The sequence below is a fragment of the Pseudophryne corroboree genome, chromosome 6 (genome assembly GCF_028390025.1).
Source record: "Pseudophryne corroboree isolate aPseCor3 chromosome 6, aPseCor3.hap2, whole genome shotgun sequence".
Lineage (NCBI taxonomy): Eukaryota > Metazoa > Chordata > Amphibia > Anura > Myobatrachidae > Pseudophryne > Pseudophryne corroboree.
The window spans coordinates 546069168-546089392 of record NC_086449.1 but is presented as its reverse complement, the minus strand read 5'-3'; the positions used below and the strand labels follow the sequence as shown (position 1 = coordinate 546089392).

The window sequence follows — 20225 nt, the reverse complement described above, 5'->3', positions numbered from 1 at the left end:
AGTAGTACTCCTCCTAATAATGCTCCCCGAAAATACTGTGTCTCTCTCTTCTCTAAACGGAGAGGACGCCAGCCACATCCTCTCCCTATGACTCTCAATGCACGTGTGAAAATGGCGGCGACGCGCGGCTCCTTATATAGAATCCGAGTCTCGCGATAGAATCCGAGCCTCGCGAGAATCCGACAGCGTGATGATGACGTTCGGGCGCGCTCGGGTTAGCCGAGCAAGGCGGGAAGATCCGAGCCTGCTCGGACCCGTGTAAAAAACCTGAAGTTCGGGCGGGTTCGGATTCAGAGGAACCGAACCCGCTCATCTCTAGTTGTATGTGGAACCACTTTTTGGTGGTAGCCAATCAAAAGCATCCTGGCCACTTGTGATTAACTGGTCATAAGGCTGGCCATGAAGCAGAGTAGGAATTCACATGTTTTGCAATGACCAGTGCTAGTGAAAGTGAACAGCTGAAGCATGATTTTAGTTATGGTAAAACAAATGAATCACACTTACTGATCATAACTGCAGTCCATCATGAAACACTATGTTGTTCCCCATTATTAGGGCAAACATTTTATGCATTTTCAAAAAAACACTTTCTTCCTCAGACAATGTTACTGGGTTTGGCTTCAAAATGCAGATGGTGGGGATGCCAGCATCCCGATTTTGAGAATCCCCCCAAACCTCCATTGCAGCTTACCCTAACACTAACCCTCTCCAGCGGTGCCTAACCCTGACCTTTCCCTTGCAGACTAAAACACCCCCTCCTTTCCCGTGGCCTACCTATCAGTATTCCTAGCATACTTACGTTCGGGATCCCAGCACTGGCATTGTGATCCATGTCAGGATCCCAGTAGTGTGGGCATTCCGGCATCAGTATTCTGCTGGGATCCAAATGCCTTGATTCTGACCTTACACACTCCCATTTATCATCCCAAAATGATTCACCTGAAATAATATTTGACAAACATTTGATTATAGGTAGAAGAAGCCCCATTGCTAGAGATTTCTTACAATTAAACAAATATTAGTTTTGGCATTTTACATTATACTTCATAATTAATAATGCTTCTATGAAAAGACAATCAAAATAAATAATTTAATCGGAAACTAGAAGATGTGGGCCATTTGGCAACACTAGTTTAAACATACACTTACATACCACTTTTGTCTATGTTTAAACATATATTTTATTTTCAACTAATGTATTTCATATTGGCATCACTGAAACTGAAACTGCTAAAATCTGTCTAGTACAGCAGAAACAACTCCGTCTCAAATACTAAAAAAAAAAATGTGCTTATACACATATAGAAAAGTATAATACTGTACATTAGGCCTTATTCAGAAATGGACACATCCGTTGCATTCACATACAGTGGATGCTTCCATAGGGTCCGCGCAAACGAACCGGCCATAGTGCGTGTGCACAACCCTTCACTATATGATCGCATCCCAAAGGATACGATCGCATGGTGATTGACAGGCAATAGGCATCCTGGGGCCTCAAACCGGCATTGGGGTGAGGAGAGAGGCATATCATGGCCATTTTCATGGCTGGTCGATGTCACCACCTGTGTTTCCTGCAATAGGAAAATGGTGGCGGGACCCCTGCCTACACGGCCAGGCAGGGGTCAACCTCTATTTGATGTGATCGCAATTGATTTACGATTGCATTGCGGGGCATCCTCACACATGCTGGACAGCCATGCCCTCTGCTTGCCAGACCCCAGCATGTGAGTATATGTTCGCAGATTTTCTGCAAGAGCAAAATCTGCGACCAACTCTGAATAGCCTCCATTGCCAGTGATGAAGAACTTACCAGTGTTTGTGTATATATTGTACACTGGAAGGCCCTCAGGTGTTTTAGGAGTCCAGATAGTTGAGGAACCGTGCAATAAGTACCTTATCTTCAATATCCAGAAAAAAAGAGATTCCGCAGTTAGTCGTGAATATAAACTAATGTAAATGTGATAAAGGTCTGTGGAAATAAAAATGACACCCAACAAAGAGGGTAATTCAGAGTTGATCGCAGCAGCACATTTGTTAGCAGTTGGGCAAAACTGCGGGGGTTATTATGACCCGATCGCATGCTGCAGTTTTTTGCAGCCACGCGATCGGGTCTCAACAGCGCATGCGTGTGGGCGTCAATGCGCAGGCACGTCACTGGCAGTGATTAAAATGACAAAGAAAGGATTGACAGGAAGAGGCCAGCTGGGGTGTCAACTCACCGTTTCCTGGGAGTGTCCGGCCGAACGCAGGCGTGCCCGGCTGTTTCCAGGGAGGAATCCTAAAGTCAGCTCCAGCAAGGATCATCGCAGTGCCTGAGTAAGTCCTGAGCTGTGCAGAGACTGCACAAACTTTTGTTTATGCAGCTCTCTGCACAAGCGATCGCTTCCCTGCACAGCGTTTACCCCTTCCCCTGCAGGTGGTGATTACCTGGTCGCAGCAGTGCAAAAATCCACCTGCATGCAGATGGGGCAGATATAACATGTGCGGAGAGAGTTAGATTTGGGTGGGTTATTTTGATTCTGTGCAGGGTAAATACTGGCTGCTTTATTTTTACACTGCAATTTAGATTTCAGTTTAAACACACCCCACCCAAATCTAACTCCCTCTGCACATGTTATATCTGCCCCCCCCTGCAGTGCACATGGGGGGTGATTCAGACCTGATCATAGATGTGCTAAATCTAGCACATCTATGATCAGCGTCCCTGACATGCAGGGGGACGCCTAGCACAGGGCTAGTTTGTCCCGCATGTCAGGCCCTGCCCCGTCGCACAAGTACAAAAGCTTCTCACAGCGGGCCAGCACCCAGCGACCGCCTCTGCCTGTCAATCAGGTAGAGGCAATCGCAGGGCTAAGACAGCCGTCGGCGCCGGCACATGTGCAGTTCAGACCTGATTGCTGCTGTGCGAAGACGCACAGCAGCAATCAGGTCTGAATTAGCCCCATGCTTTTGCCAAAATGCTAACAAATTTGCTGCTGCGATCAACTCTGAATTAGGTCCAAAGACTCGTCATCAAATGCACATTGGTAGCACCATGAGACCTCTAAGCAACCCTTTGTTTGCTCAGAATGCTCTCACAAGTAAGCCCCCAGGGCCAGTGGAATTGTGGCTAAAGAAACAGTTGCTGGCTCCAACATGCCTCCGAAATGGTTGCGACACTCCTCAATTTTAGTAGACACTAAAGTAGTGATGTTATAGAAGTAAATATAACATCACTCATGTTGCAATGCTTATTTTAATCTTTGGATGAAGTCCAAAATAATAAATATTTTTGCATTACAGTTCAACTTATGTTGTTAATTGGCATTCAGTATGGACTATAGATGCAAGTCTATTTGTATCATTTTTCTGAAGCACAAAACATTCTTACAGGTGCAGTAGCTGTAGAACTGAAAGTTGCAACCTTGGGTTTAACTATTTTCACTGCTTTTTGTAAAAACATTAGAAAATAACTTTAAACATCAAGTGAAGTGTTAGCACTATTATCTCAGATAATAGAAACAAATGCAATTCATCTTACATCTATGCATGATGCAAACTATACCATCATATTCGATAAGGTGTTTTGGTTAACATTTGTCATATCCATATTGTTATAGTAATACTGCAGTAATTATTTTTTTCTCATCTCCAATGTTGTTTGAAATATACAGTAATTAATCATTTTAGAACTCCATCTCAACATAACTGGCATTCACACAGATCTAAGCAAAAATGCATCATATTCCAAGAAATAATTAGCAGGGTATATTTTGTTTTAACATTTACAGAGCCAAGTTTTCTACAGCTGAGAAAATTATGAAGGCATATGGCATGTGGCAGGAGCAAAATAATTCCTAAGAACTAATCAAGATTTTATCTAATTATATAATGCAAAAACATGTTCTTATATCATAGATGACTAAATCAGTTAAGGCCAAATTAGTTAGAAAGGAATACACCAATGGACCTCAAGACAAAGTGAGTTATTTAGTAATAGGGTGTGCAGTCCAGTCCCCCCCTCCCTTTTGTTCCCATCTATATTTGTGTATATATTGTACACTGAAAGGCCCTCAGGTGTTTCAATTAGCTGGGTTCCTGCATTTCAGATCAGACATTGATAAGGTCACTATTTAGAGGTAAGTCCTGGATACATTTATATTATGTGATAGTATTAGGAATGTTAGGGACCCACGTGACGAAGTCACCTGTTCGCGGTACATGGGCCCGCATATTTGCGCAAATGTGTGCTAAGAACTTCAATTATACTCCATATTAATTGAGAGGGTTTATTTAAATTATTGTTACTATCAGTGTTCTTAGTGCTAGGAGTGTGCACTTAGCCAATCAAACTAATTCCATACATTTTACCAACATCACTTGACCTATTTCCAGTTGATAGTTCTGGAAGGAAAAAGAACGACTCTGTGTTGGGGCACACTTTGGAAATATAAAATATGTTAAAACTTAACGTTTATTAAAGTTAATCATAAGAAAAAGGATCGACATAGACTTCAGTATAAAAACAAACACCTATTGGATACTTAAATTATGTAAATATTAGGGTTAAAATACCCTAATCATATTCAACCTAATCAACCTACTAATCATATTCCATAGTGGACAGTGTCAATTTAAGATTTACGCCTAAGGTTAAAAATATTTTAAAACAGTGATATATATGATATCTAAGTGTATCAGGAGTACATTTACTACTGTTTTAAAATTAGTGATGAGCGGGTTCGGATCCTCGGGATCCGAACCCCCCCAAACTTCACCCATTTTACACGGGTCCGAGGCAAACTCGGATCCTCCCGCCTTGCTCGGTTAACCCGAGCGCGCCCGAACATCATCATCCCGCTGTCGGATTCTCGCGAGATTCGTATTCTATATAAGGAGCCGCACGTCGCCGACATTTTTCACTCGTGCATTGGAGATGATCGTGAGAGGACGTGGCTGGCGTCCTCTCAGTTTCTATGTTCAGTGGGCTGCAAATTGTGCTGCAAATATCTGTGCTCAGTGTGCTGCAAATATCTGTGCTCAGTGTGCTGCAAGTGCAAATATCTACGTTCTCTGCCTGAAAAACGCTCCATATCTGACTGTGCTCAGTGTGCTGCAAATATCTGTGCTCAGTGTGCTAATTGCTTTATTGTGGGGACTGGGGACCAGCAGTATTATATAGTAGGAGGACAGTGCAGAGTTTTGCTGACCAGTGACCACCAGTATTATACGTTCTCTGCCTGAAAAACGCTCCATATCTGTGCTGCATTGTAGTATATAGTAGGAGGACAGTGCAGAATTTTGCTGACCACCAGTATAACTATATATATATATAGCAGTACGGTACATTAGTCCACTGCTCTACCTACCTCTGTGTCATCAAGTATACTATCCATCCATACCTGTGGTGCATTTCAGTTTTGCACAGTTTGCTGACCACCAGTATACACTATATAGCAGTACGGTACGGAAGGCCACTGCTCTACCTACCTCTGTGTCGTCAAGTATACTATCCATCCATACCTGTGGTGCATTTCAGTTTTGCACAGTTTGCTGACCACCAGTATATACTATATAGCAGTACAGCACAGTAGGCCACTGCTCTACCTACCTCTGTGTCGTCAAGTATACTATCCATCCATACCTGGGGTGCATTTCAGTTTTGCACAGTTTGCTGACCACCAGTATATAATATATAGCAGTACGGTACAGTAGGCCACTGTTCTACCTACCTCTGTGTCGTCAAGTATACTATCCATCCATACCTGTGGTGCATTTCAGTTTTGCACAGTTTGCTGACCACCAGTATACACTATATAGCAGTACGGTACGGAAGGCCACTGCTCTACCTACCTCTGTGTCGTCAAGTATACTATCCATCCATACCTGTGGTGCATTTCAGTTTTGCACAGTTTGCTGACCACCAGTATATACTATATAGCAGTACGGTACAGTAGGCCACTGCTCTACCTACCTCTGTGTCGTCAAGTATACTATCCATCCATACCTGTGGTGCATTCAGTTTTGCACAATTTGCTGACCACCAGTATATGATATATAGCAGTACGGTACAGTAGGCCACTGCTCTATCTACCTCTGTGTCGTCAAGTATACTATCCATCCATACCTGTGGTGCATTTCAGTTTTGCACAGTTTGCAGACCACCAGTATATACTATATAGCAGTACGGTTCAGTAGTCCACTGCTCTACCTACCTCTGTGTCGTCAAGTATACTATCCATCCATACCTGTGGTGCATTTCAGTTTTGCACAGTTTGCTGACCACCAGTATATACTATATAGCAGTACGGTACAGTAGGCCACTGCTCTACCTACCTCTGTGTCGTCAAGTATACTATCCATCCATACCTGTGGTGCATTCAGTTTTGCACAGTTTGCTGACCACCAGTATATGATATATAGCAGTACGGTACAGTAGGCCACTGCTCTACCTACCTCTGTGTCGTCAAGTATACTATCCATCCATACCTGTGGTGCATTTCAGTTTTGCACAGTTTGCTGACCACCAGTATATACTATAGCAGTACGGTTCAGTAGTCCACTGCTCTACCTACCTCTGTGTCGTCAAGTATACTATCCATCCATACCTGTGGTGCATTTCAGTTTTGCACAGTTTGCTGACCACCAGTATATACTATATAGCAGTACGGTACAGTAGGCCACTGCTCTACCTACCTCTGTGTCGTCAAGTATACTATGCATCCATACATGTGGTGCATTTCAGTTGTGCGCAGTATATATAGTAGTAGGCCATTGCTATTGATATATTACTGGCATATAATTCCACACATTAAAAAATGGAGAACAAAAATGTGGAGGGTAAAATAGGGAAAGATCAAGATCCACTTCCACCTCGTGCTGAAGCTGCTGCCACTAGTCATGGCCGAGATGATGAAATGCCATCAACGTCGTCTGCCAAGGCCGATGCCCAATGTCAAAGTAGAGAGCATGTAAAAAAAAAAAAATAAAGCTCAGTAAAATTACCCAAAAATCAAAATCAAAATCGTCTGAGGAGAAGCGTAAATTTGCCAATGTGCCATTTACGACACAGAGTGGCAAGGAACGGCTGAGGGCCTGGCCTATGTTCATGGCTAGTGGTTCAGCTTCTCATGAGGATGGAAGCACTCATCCTCCTGCTTGAAAACTTAAAAGAGTTAAGATGGCAAAAGCACAGCAAAGAACTCTGCGTTCTTCTAAATCACAAATCCCCAAATAGAGTCCAATTGTGTCGGTTGCGATGCCTGCACCTCTTTTTTCTTTCATTTTTCTTTGCATCATGTGCTGTTTGGGGACTATTTTTGTAAGTGCCATCCTGTCTGACACTGCAGTGCCACTCCTAGATGGGCCAGGTGTTTGTGTCGGCCACTTGGGTTGCTTAGCTTAGTCACACAGCTACCTCATTGCGCCTCTTTTTTTCTTTGCATCATGTGCTGTTTGGGGACTATTTTTTTGAAGTGCCATCCTGTCTGACACTGCATTGCAACTCCTAGATGGGCCAGGTGTTTGTGTCGGCCACTTGTGTTGCTTAGCTTAGTCACACACCTACCTCATTGCGCCTCTTTTTTTCTTTGCATCATGTGCTGTTTGGGGACTATTTTTTTTAAGTGCCATCCTGTCTGACACAGCAGTGCCACTCCAAGATGGGCCAGGTGTTTGTGTCGGCCACTTGGGTCGCTTAGCTTAGTCACACAGCTACCTCATTGCGCCTCTTTTTTTCTTTGCATCATGTGCTGTTTGGGGACTATTTTTTTGAAGTGCCATCCTGTCTGACACTGCAGTGCCACTCCTCGATGAGCCAGGTGTTTGTGTCGGCCACTTGTGTTGCTTAGCTTAGTCACACAGCTTCCATCTTGCACCTCTTTTTTTCTTTGCATCATGTGCTGTTTGAGGACTATTTTTTTAATCTGCCATCCTGTCTGACACTGCAGTGCCACTCCTAGATGGGCCAGGTGTTTGTGTCGGCCACTTAAGTTGCTTAGTTTAGCCATCCAGCGACCTTGGTGCACCTCTTTTTTTCTTTGCATCATGTGCTGTTTGGGGACTATTTTTTAAATCTGCCATCCTGTCTGACACTGCAGTGACACTCCTAGATGGGCCAGGTGTTTGTGTCAGCCACTTGGGTCACTTAGCTTAGCCATCCAGCGACCTTGGTGCACCTCTTTTTTTCTTTGCATTATGTGCTGTTTGGGGACTATTTTTTAAATCTGCCATCCTGTCTGACACTGCAGTGCCACTCCTAGATGGGCCAGGTGTTTGTGTCGGCCACTTGGGTCGCTTAGCTTAGCCATCCAGCGTCCTTGGTGCACCTCTTTTTTTCTTTGCATCATGTGCTGTTTGGGGACTATTTTTTAAATCTGCCATCCTGTCTGACACTGCAGTGCCACTCCTAGATGGGCCAGGTGTTTGTGTCGGCCACTTGGGTCGCTTAGCTTAGTCACACAGCTACCTCATTGCGCCTCTTTTTTTCTTTGCATCATGTGCTGTTTTGGGGACTATTTTTTTGAAGTGCCATCCTGTCTGACACTGCAGTGCCACTCCTAAACGGGCCAGGTGTTTGTGTCGGCCACTTGTGTCACTTAGCTTAGTCACACAGCTACCTCATTGCGCCTCTTTTTTTCTTTGCATCATGTGCTGTTAGGGGACTATTTTTTTGAAGTGCCATCCTGTCTGACACTGCAATGCCACTCCAAGATGGGCTAGGTGTTTGTGTCGGCCACTTGGGTCGCTTAGTCATCCAGCGACCTGCAAATTTTAGGACTAAAAATAATATTGTGAGGTGTGAGGTGTTCAGAATAGACTGAAAATGAGTGGAAATTATGGTTATTGAGGTTAGTAATACTATGGGATCAAAATTACCCCCAAATTCTATGATTTAAGCTGTTTTTGAGGGTTTTTTTGTAAAAAAACACCCGAATCCAAAACACACCCGAATCCGACAAAAAAATTTCTGGGCGGTTTTGCCAAAACGCGTCCGAATCCAAAACACGGCCACGGAACCGAATCCAAAACCAAGACACAAAACCCGAAAAATTTCCAGTGCACATCACTATTTAAAATTAAATGAATATCGTGTAAACTCCTTGATAATTGCTCCCTTGGTGCTGTGGGTAATCAGCTGAGCAAAGTTACATTTGTTGGTATTTGAATATGTGTCATTAGATTTCTATTCCTAACAAGAGGATGTAGATATAGAGGTAAAGCCAATGTTTCCACCACCACTTCTGCTGTTTGCTGGAAAATAGTTCTACTGCACCTGATATTCCAAGGTAGTCACCTAACCTTGTACTAATCAGGCCTGTCACTGCTTTGCTTCCAAGATCAGATGGATTTGGGCGTGGCCAGTGAAGTGTGGCAGTAGTATTGTGACCCAACAAATGAGAGAGTGTATGGTTTTGGCATGTATACCAAAAGTGAGAACTTCTGCTGTCCCGCTAGTTTGCCCCAAGGCCCTGTTACAGTGTGCATTGCAGAAAACTTGATGTCTGGCAATGGTTGAGAGAGTTCTCAAATAAGTAGGGATAGAGAGGGTGCACCCCTACTTCTGCTATCCAATGTCATATACGGTTACAGAGGACATTAGATGAGAGAGATGGGGTGATGAGAGAAAATTTTTAATAGAAATCTATGACAGATATTTCTACCATGTGGTTTGTAAACATCATAACCTTTTTTGCCAGAAATGTGTGGTAAAACTGTCACCTTTTTCCAGACAATAGTTTGTTGGTCTCTGCGAAGGCATATGCAAAACCCTCCGCAAACAGAAATCCAGTGCAGTGTCCAACCCCACTAAGCCTATACTATTTACAGTTGAGCAAGCTATCCAATGATCCGGTTCATCCTGTAGCTAATCAGAGCATTACAATGTTAATAATGGCATACTGTATATATTTTTGCAGCACAGCCTTTCTATAGATTGTAAGCTTGCGAGCAGGGCCTTCCTACCTCTATGACTGTTATCACCCAGTTTGTTATTGTTATTGTTATTTTAAATTGTAAAGCGCAACGGAATTTGCTGCGCTATATGAGAAACTGTTAATAAATAAATAATAAATAATAATAATATGTAAACAAAGTTGAAATGACTGTAATAGTTAAATATGTAGTAAACCACAAAATGTTGTTAACAGCACAGAATAGTGATGGAGGAGGTCAATATAAGGTTTGATAAGTTGATACAGTAGAAGACTTATAATGATCTAAATAGCATACTTGAGATAATAATAGGGGCTGTGAGACTGGTAGGTTTTGGCATGAGGCATCTTGAAAGTGGATCAGAGGGGATGCGGTCAGGATGCCTGCAGTCGAAATCCTGCAGTTGAAATCCCGTCACCACAATACCGACATGCAGCCATAATGCTGATGCCGGAACTTCAACACAGACAGAATGCCAAAGCCAGAATCCTGACCACTGGAATCCTGAGTGTAAGTATGCTGGGGAGTGGGTGGTTAGGATTAGGCACCCCTGGGGAAGATTAAGGTTTGGCGGCGGAAGGAGGGGGGAGTTAGGGCTAGGCTGTGAGAAGGGAGGGTTAGGGGGCATTGGGGGAGGGGAAGTATACTTAACTAGCCCCTTTCAGGATTGTCTCTATCAGAATGCTATGGTTAGTTTTTTGACCGCGGACATCCTGACCGCTGGGTTATCATATCACACCTGACCAGAGGCTAATTGTTAGGGAACTCCAACCCAATTGCATAAGACTCCTAGAGCCGCCAAGATAGACATACAACATTGGAGTACAAGGGGTAAGGTCTGGGAAGGAGAGGGCTCCTAGTTAGGGCAGCAGTGACACACTGAGATGAGTGCACCGTGTAGTTGGTACAATTCTGGGGGTAATTCAGACCTGAATGCTGGCCTGTGTTTTTTGCTGCCCTGCAATCAGATAGTTGCCGCTTACAGGGGGAGGGTTAATTTGCTGTGCAAGTGAGCGAACGCTTTTGTAGGAGACCTGCACATACATCAGTTTGTGCAGTCTCTGCACTGCCCAGGACTTACTCAGCCACTGCGATGTAATGCTGCTGATCGGGGCCAGAGTTGACGTCCCTCAAAATGCCTGGTCCCTCATGCATTTCTCCGGACACTCCTGTAAAATGGTCAGTTGCCACCCACAAATGGCCACTTCCTGTCAATCACCTTGTGATCGCCCGTGCGATTGCTTTTTTCACACCAACTCGGCGTTTGGCACCAATGGCCAGTGCAGTTGTTCAACACGCCAGTGAGTTGTGGTGTATATGCAATTCAGATCTGATTGCACGCTGTGTAAAAATACACAGCAGCGATCAGGTCTGAATTACCCCCTCTGCCTGCTGAGTGTGGGCAACACTGAGGAAACACAGGAGACAGATGAATACTGAATCAATCAAGACTAGGGTTCAGGCACAGTGAAGGCTAGATTTCCGACAGGAAGAGAATACAGCAGAGTATCCACTGGATAATCACAGGGTGCAGGCACCTGGAACATGGACCAGTAGTTTATACGTTAACAAAAACTATAATTGGCAAGGCATGGCTGGTCTGACTGACTAATAAGAGGTCCTGGGACCAATCAGCAGCACCAGAGGAGGAGAACATAATGAGAAAAGTCTGTGCAGCTGCAGCGCTGCATGTCTCACACGCTGCTGGCTAAGAGTGAGAGCAGCCCCAGGATTCCCTGTGGCTGCCCGGCATCCTGTTGCCTAGCGACTGGTGGGGACTGCCAGGCAGAAGTGATGCTCTCCCTCCCAATATATACATTAACACCAACATCATACGTAATAAATACCTACATATAAATTTACCCTGTTGCGCCCTGGGCTTATTTTACACTCAATTACCTAGACTCTGCAGAACATCATTAGAGGTTTCCATTTAGATCCTAGGCTGCACTATACAACCCTACACTACCTATAAACACCCTTTTTCCACAATAATATTAGGGAGCGCAGGACACCACACTTTTTTTTATAAAGAAATGACATCCAGGTCGCCTAGCAATGGCCGGGACATCAAGGGAGGTGTGGTATAGGTTTATTAAGTATTGCAACGGCTTCTGCTGGGTCATACATAGGTGGGCAATTCAATTTGCTATCTTCAGCTATCAGATGTTTTTATTTTAATTTGCTAAACATATACTGCATTGTCTTTTAAATTGTAGATTTTTCATTGTTATTATTTTTGTAACTAAGCATTGTACTCTATTTATGTAAATAAAGTGTTTTCTTTATCAGTGTGTTCATAATGCTCCAGCACTACAGTATCTTTGAAGAAGGTATTGATTGCTTAAGCTAACCTTAACACTTCATGCATAGAGGCTACAAAAGTGGACAGCTGTTTTTAAGTCATTATCTCCTATAGAAACTTTTCTATGACATCTCTAATGCATGGTGTCCTGTTCTTTGGACCTCTACCAAACTAAGAAGTCATACCACCTAGTGGCAGGTTTTAGTTCCTACAAAAACAAAAAGATCAAAATAAAATGGTAGAGAAAATTTCACCAGCACCGAGCACTTCAGGGATTTCTCTAAAATATGTTTAGTCAAAGATAGCAGAGCAGGCAAAAAAAATAAGTTCAACTAAAGTAAAGTTTAGGGCATAACATCTTAACTTTTTAAATTGCTAATTATTTCAAATTATTATTGAATATGGATGTATTGAGAAATCACACTCTCCTACAGAAAGCGTTCATCTTTGATAAGAAAAAGGATGGAGGGCTTAGACCTTAGCAGAATTAAAGGTTCAAAGATATTTACAAGAGTGGACCTACTTGGCATATACAATTTCATCAAAATCAGACAAGGAGATAAGTGGCCTCATCTAGAATACTGTATTCAGTTCTGGAGGCCATATCTTCAAAAGGATATTAATACATTAGAAACTGTACAAAGGAGGGCAACTTTAATGGTGCATGGCCTACATCACAAAACATACCCAGAAAGACTAAGAAATCTCAATATGTATAGTTTGGAGCAGAGAAGGGAAAGGGGGGACATGATAGAAACTTTCAAATATATCAAGGGTTTTAACAAAGTCCAGGAGGGAAACATTCTCCAAATGAAGAGAAGCAATAAGACACAAGGACATGCACTGAGGCTGGAGGGGGGAGGTTCAGGGGAAATTTGCGGAAAAATTATTTCACAGAAAGGGTAGTGGACAAGTGGAATAGCCTCCCATCAGAGGTGGTAGAGGCTAAGACAGTAGAGCAATTTAAACATGCATGGGATAGACATAAGGATATCCTTACAAAGAAATAAGGATCAAATAAGGTAAGAGATAAAAATAATGTAAAAAAAAAAAAAAAGGGGCAGACTAGATGGGCCAAGTGGTTCTTATCTGCCGACAAATTCTATGTTTCTATGGAAGACTGCTTTAATCTGAATTTTGAAATGGAGAATTTAACAGTGTTGCAACAGGGTCCGTGATCCAAGAGTACGGCTAACCAGAAAATGGATGTAGCTCCAGAAAGGTTGGCGAATGGGGCACATCCACCATGTATGGAGAATAATGCCCTCCTCTCAACAGAACCTCCAACAGGAGCTGGATGTTGCAGACAAATAGCATGGAGCTTGGTTGGTACTACTGTAGGCATGATTGAGTATACACTTTGTAACATGTTTCTCTAATTGCAATAGTATTGGATGCTTTTGCTGTGCATATTCTTATAGCATCTTCCTGTTAATTGTCCAAAGACAGTGAAACAGCCTCCCAGGCTAATTTGTGATGTTCACAGTGCAGAATGTCAGGAGTTATATATGGGGGGTCATTCAGACCTGATCACACGCTAGGATTTTTCATTGCGCTGTGATCAGGTCAGAACTGCGCATAAGTATGCACCGCAATGCGCAGGTGCGTCGAACGGCTACAAAGCGGATTGTTGCTAGAGGATGGATTTGATCGCAAGGAGATTGACAGGAAGAAGGCGTTTGTGGGTGTCAACTGACCATTTTCTGGGAGTGGTTGGAAAAACGCAGGTGTGTCCAAGCGTTTGCAGGGCAGGTGTCTGACGTCAATTCTGGTCCCGGACAGGCTGAAGTGATCGCAGCAGCTGATTGAGTCCTGGGCTACTCAGATACGGCACAAATCTTTTTTGTACTGCTCGGCTGCACATGCGTTCGCACACTTGCAAAGCAGAAATACACTCCACTATGGGTGGTGACTATCTGCTCGCAGCAGTGCAAAAAACCCCTAGAGAGTGATCAGGTCTGAATGACCCCCTATAGCTGATATACTGCTTTAACATAAATTTTGGGATTCAACTTGTGATTGAAGGAATAGTCAAAATATACCTGAAAATCAGCAAATAAAGGGTGGAAAAACTCCCCTTTACATGAGTGAATTTGCTTAATTCAACAGAAAGAAGCAATGCAGAGAGGGAACAATGGCTGATTCCACAGTGGAGTTAGATGAAATGGGTAGTAGGAAGGGGCAAGGGTGGCTTGAAGCAGCTGCATAGTAAATGTGAGTGTTGGGACTGAATATATTGAGGCTGGTCTGCAGTAATCGGCAGCCAATTAAGTGTGCCAACTCTCCCACCTTGAAAAGAGGAGTTTTTAATGTTTACCAACATATTAATACCCAGCTGGAGGATAGGATGTCCTAAATCCTAAGGTGATAGACTTAGCAACTATAGACTTTTGAAGGTGGGGTTTATGACCAGCCCGAGCAAAGTTATTATACATTATTTTGTATAGACATAAAAGCTGGCACAAGTACCTCAACTGTGAGGATCTGAAATAGATACAATAAGTGACAGAGGAGATTTTTAGAGATGTGCGGCTGGCACTTTTCATGTTTTGTGTTTTAGTTTTGGTTCTAATTAAACTTTCATGTTTTGGTTTTGGCTTGGTTTTGACAAAACCACCCTTTCGTGTTTTGGTTTTGGATCTGGATGATTTTGAAAAAAAACCCATAAAAATGGCTAAAATCACTGAATTTGGGGGTAATTTTGATCCTCCGGTATTATTAACCCCAATAACATTCATTTCCACTCATTTCCAGTCTATTCTGAACACCTCACGATATTGTTTTTAGGCCAAAAGGTTGCACCGAGATGGCTGTATGACTAAGTTAAACGACACAAGTGTGTGGTAAAAACACCTGGCCCATCTAGGAGTGGCACTGTGTGTCAGGCAGGAGGGCAGATATAAAAAGGCCCCAAACAGCACATGATGCAAACAAGAAAAAGAGGTGCACCAAGGCTGCTGTATGACTAAGCCAAGTGACACAAGTGTAAGACACACATACCTGGCCCATCTAGGAGTGGCACTGCAGTGTCAGACAGGATGGCACTTTTCAAAAACTAGGCCCCAAACAGCACCTCATGCAAAGATATAGAAGAGGTGCAATGAGGTAGCTGTATGACTAAGCCAAGCGACACAAACAATTCCCACTGGAGTTATACCTCCAAATCACTGGAATTATACATCCAAATCACTGGAATTAAATGGCAAATTTCACTGGAATTATACGTCCAAATCACTGGAATTATATTGCAATATCACTGGAATTATACTGCAAAATCACTGGAATTATACGTCCAAATCACTGGAATTATACATCCAAATCACTGGAATTATACTGCAAAATCACTAGAATTATATGTCCAAATCACTGGAATTAAATGGCAAAATCACTGGAATTATACGTCCAAATCACTGGAATTAAATGGCAAAATCACTGGAATTATACTGCAAAATCACTGGAATTATACGTCCAAATCACTAGATTTGTATGGCAAAATCACTGGAATTATACTGCAAAATCACTGGAATTATACTGCAAAATCACTGGAATTATACGTCCAATTCACTGGAATTGTACTGCAAAATCACTGGAATTGTGCTGCAAAATCACTGGAATTATAATGCAAAATCACTGGAATTATACGTCCAATTCACTGGAATTAAATGGCAAAATGGAGGTTGAGGGCTTCCATCGTCATGTGAAGCTGAGCCACTAGTCATGAACATAGGCCAGGGCCTTAGCCATTCCTGGCCACTCCGTGTCGTAAATGGCATATTGGCATGTTTATGTTTCTCCTCAGACCATTTCAATTTCTTTTTTTGGGTCTTTTTACTGAACTTTGGCTTTTTGGATTTTACATCCCCTCTACTATCACATTGGGCATCAGCCTTGGCAGACGACGTTGATGGCATTTCATTGTCTATGTCATGGCTAGTGGCAGCATCTTCAGCACTAGGAGGAAGTGGTTCTTTATCTTTCCCTATTTTATCCTCCAAATATTTGTTCTCCACTATTTTTCTGGAGTTACATAACACAATATGCGGCACAGGAGTACTGGACATAGAGGATACCACTGTGACTGCCTGGTCACTGGAATGACTGATGGCTCATGCACAGGACACTACCACTGGTCTGATGCAGGACAACACAGCAACACTGTAAGGGACTTGTTATTATTATTATATGGCAGCACTGGACATATGGCAGCAGAGTATACCACTGTGACTGCCTGGTCACTGGAATGACTGATGGCTGATGCACAGGACACTACCACTGGTCTGATGCAGCACAATACACCACCACTGAACTGATGCAACACAACAAAGCAGCTATGGACATATGGCAGCAAGAGGACACAAGAGGACACAAGAGGACACTGTGACTGCCTGGTCACTGGAATGACTGATGGCTGATGCACAGGGCACTACCACTGGACTGATGCAGCACAATACACCACCACTGAACTGATGCAGCACAACACAGCAGCAATGGACATATGGCAGCAAGAGGACACATCCACTGTGACTGGACAAATACAGCACAAGACATGGACACTGAGAGAATGGAGACACGTCCTCTCTCTATACTCTCCAATGCCGGAGTGAAAATGGCGGGGACGCGCGGCTCCTTATATGGAATCCAAACCCTGCGAGAATCCGACAGCGGGATGATGACGTTTTGCCTCGTTCTGGTGGGAAAACCCGAGCCTGACTTGGGTCCGGGCTCGAATTGTGAAGTCCGGTACGGTTCGGTTATCTGAGAACCGAACCCGCTCATCCCTAATTTTAATTGCATAGATTCTGCCAAACCTTGATACACTATACATTTGATTCCTTCTTTTGAGGTCTTCCTTTAGGGATTTGAATATGGGGATGTAATTGGTCTGGTATAGGGAGGAGTAAGATTTGGTAATAGAAACCCAATGTACTGCTGAGGGTCTCCAGGGAAAGGGACAATTAGAGGAGTGTTCCAACTTCATTTGTGATAAGTCATACAAGGTCAGGGCCTCGGATTTGGTGTGGTCCACTCTGTAGCCTGATAAGGTGCCATAAAATGATTATGCCCTACAGTGATGCCCACTATGTCTGTATTGGCTGTAATACAGGCTGCCAGTGGTTTAATACATAAGACAAATATCAGTGGTGAAAGTGAACACACTTTCTTAGGGAGATTACTTAGTCTAAATCATGGAGAGCTCAAGCTATTTAAGATTACCAAGGACGAGGGGTGAGAATAAAGGGATTTTAGGATGTTACCCCAAAAGCCAAAAGTGAACATTATAAGGAAAATGAAAGGCTAGGAAATGTGATTGAATGCTTTTTCAGCATCCAAGGCTTTGAATACTGAGGGAGTCTTAGTAGAATTAAAGTAATACATTAAGTCAATGGTGTGTCTTGTGTTACCCAAGGCATGTTGTGACAGAGAATAAAGCCCACTTGGCCAGGGGCAATCAGTGAGGACAATGGACCTAATTCAGAGTTGATCGCAGCAGCAAATTTGTTAGCAGTTGTGCAAAACCATGGGGGTCATTCCGATCCGATCGCATGCTGCCGTTTTTCGCAGCGCAGTGATCAGGTCACTACTGCGCATGTGTATGCGCCGCAATGTGCAGGCACGTTGTACGGGTATAAAGCGGATCATTTCTTGGCGATGGATTTAATGAAGAATCCATTCGCACAGCCGATCGCAAGAAGATTGACAGGAAGAAGGCGTTCATGGGTGTCAACCGACCGTTTTCAGGGAGTGGTTGAGAAAACACAGGCATGTCCAAGTGTTTGCAGGGCGGGTGTCTGATGTAAATTCCGAGACCGGACAGGCTGAAGTGATCGCAGTGGCTGAGTAAGTCCTGGGCTACTCAGAGACTGCACAAACTGTTTTTGTACTGCTCGGCTGCACAGGAGTTCGTACACTTGCAAAACTAAAATACATTCCCCTGTGGGCGGCGACTATGCATTCGCATGGCTGCTAAAAACAGCTAGTGAGCTATCAACTCGGAATGACCCCTCATGTACACTGCAGGATGGGGGGGCAGATATAAAGTGCAGAGAGAGTTAGATTTGGGTGTGGTGTCTTCAAACTGAAATCTAAATTGCAGTGTAAAAATAAAGCAGATATTATTTACCCTACACAGAAACAAAATAACCCATCCAAGTAATTCTCTCTGCAAATGCTATACTTGCCACACCTGCAGTGCACATGGTTTTTCCCAACTGCTAAACAATTTGCTGCTGCGATCAACTCAGAATTACCCCCAATATTCAATTCAGTTTATTTGCAAAAATGTTAGCAAACAGTTTGAGGTCAGTGTTCATCAATGACAATGGCATATAATTTGCACAAAATGAGGAGTCTTTGATTGGTTTCAATAGGACTATTATCTGGGAGGTAGCTGTATAAGGCGCCCATAATTGTATTGTGATTAACATAAACACTTCTTTAAGCTAGCTTACCACTAAAATAAACGACACACACTAAAATAAAGACACGGACACGGTAGCTGGAGTTAAAGGTCAGACTATATTTATTGATCGATGACCAACTCTTTAAACTATAATTGTAATTGAAATTAATTTTAGATTGTGAAATTAATTTTAGATTGGAGGATGGCAAAGGAAAAGCCGCTACCAGACACCAGCTCCAGTCACTTAGATGAAATCCAAAAACCAAGGAGGAGACTAACCAACAACACCGCCTATTACCTGCATAACCTGCATTGTGCTGGCCTCACCACTCTTATCTCTGGCAAACGTTCTGTTCCCGCAGGGGAACGTCTAAATGTCCACCCACAAGGGAAGGACACACCTGCCGTTCTTCTAAAGAGAGTGCCCCACAATGACCACTTATGCCTATCTGACTGCTGGTTGGTAGCGACTTCCCGCCAATCTGGCTGTCAAGAGCCAACTGGAGAGGACAAGAACAAAGGAAAAAGAATCAGGGAGGGCGGGAGGGCATACAAAATGGCAAGAGGAAGTCTGAGGCACATTATCCTAAAACCAGCCCCTAAACACCTTGACGGACAGCCCACTAATCCTATAGGAAAAATCCAACAAAAAACCATAAACTACCTAGCAACTGCTTAATCATAGACAACCAAACACAAAAAATTGGGCTCTTATATGGCCTCAGGCTTATGCAGCCCTCAGCTAATCTAAGGCGCCCATAATTTTATTGCGATTAACATAAACACTTCTTTAAGATAGCTTACCACTAAAATAAACGACACACACTAAAATAAAGACACGGACACGGTAGCTGGAGTTAAAGGTCAGACAATATTTATTGATCGCTGACCAACTCTTTAAACTATAATTGTAATTGAAATTAATTTTAGATTGTGAAATTAATTTTAGATTGGAGGATGACAAAGGAAAAGCCGCTACCAGACACGAGCTCCAGTCACTTAGATGAAATCCAAAAACCAAGGAGGGGACTAACCAACAACACCGCCTCCTACCTGCATAACCTGCATTGTGCTGGCCTCACCACTCTTATCTCTGGCAAACGTTCTGTTCCCGCAGGGGAACGTCTAAATGTCCACCCGCAAGGGAAGGACACACCTGCCGTCCTTCTAAAGTGGGTGCCCCACAATGACCACTTATGCCTATCTGACTGCTGGTTGGTAGCGACTTCCCGCCATAAAGGTTTAACAAACCGCCACCACCATCCAAACAACAAAACAAAGAAAAAACCAAAAGACCCATAACGAAAAGGACCAAAAACATAATTTAGGAAAACCTGAAATCCGGCCGGAGAAAGGTGAACCCCATCCTCCTTGTAGAACTGCCGATTACGCAGCACACGCAAAGGATGCCTGACAGCCACCCCACCTAAAGCCGTAACAAACAGCGACACTGCCGAATTTACCTTCTTGCGGGCCTTCTCAAGAGCCGAGAAACGCACCGCCCCCTCCAATGAAAACGTGGGACTATTTCCGACCACACAATATGGACTCCCGGCCAGTGACAACGAATCACCACCAAATCAGCCTTAATAGACAAAATAAGGT

At 43.3% G+C, this 20225-nt stretch overlaps 1 pseudogene; it reads right to left on the bottom strand.

Annotated features, from left to right (window-relative positions):
- Window positions 1-9244: 9244 nt before the first annotated feature.
- LOC134939028 (5S ribosomal RNA) lies at window positions 9245-9363 on the bottom strand (annotated as a pseudogene).
- Window positions 9364-20225: the final 10862 nt, after the last annotated feature.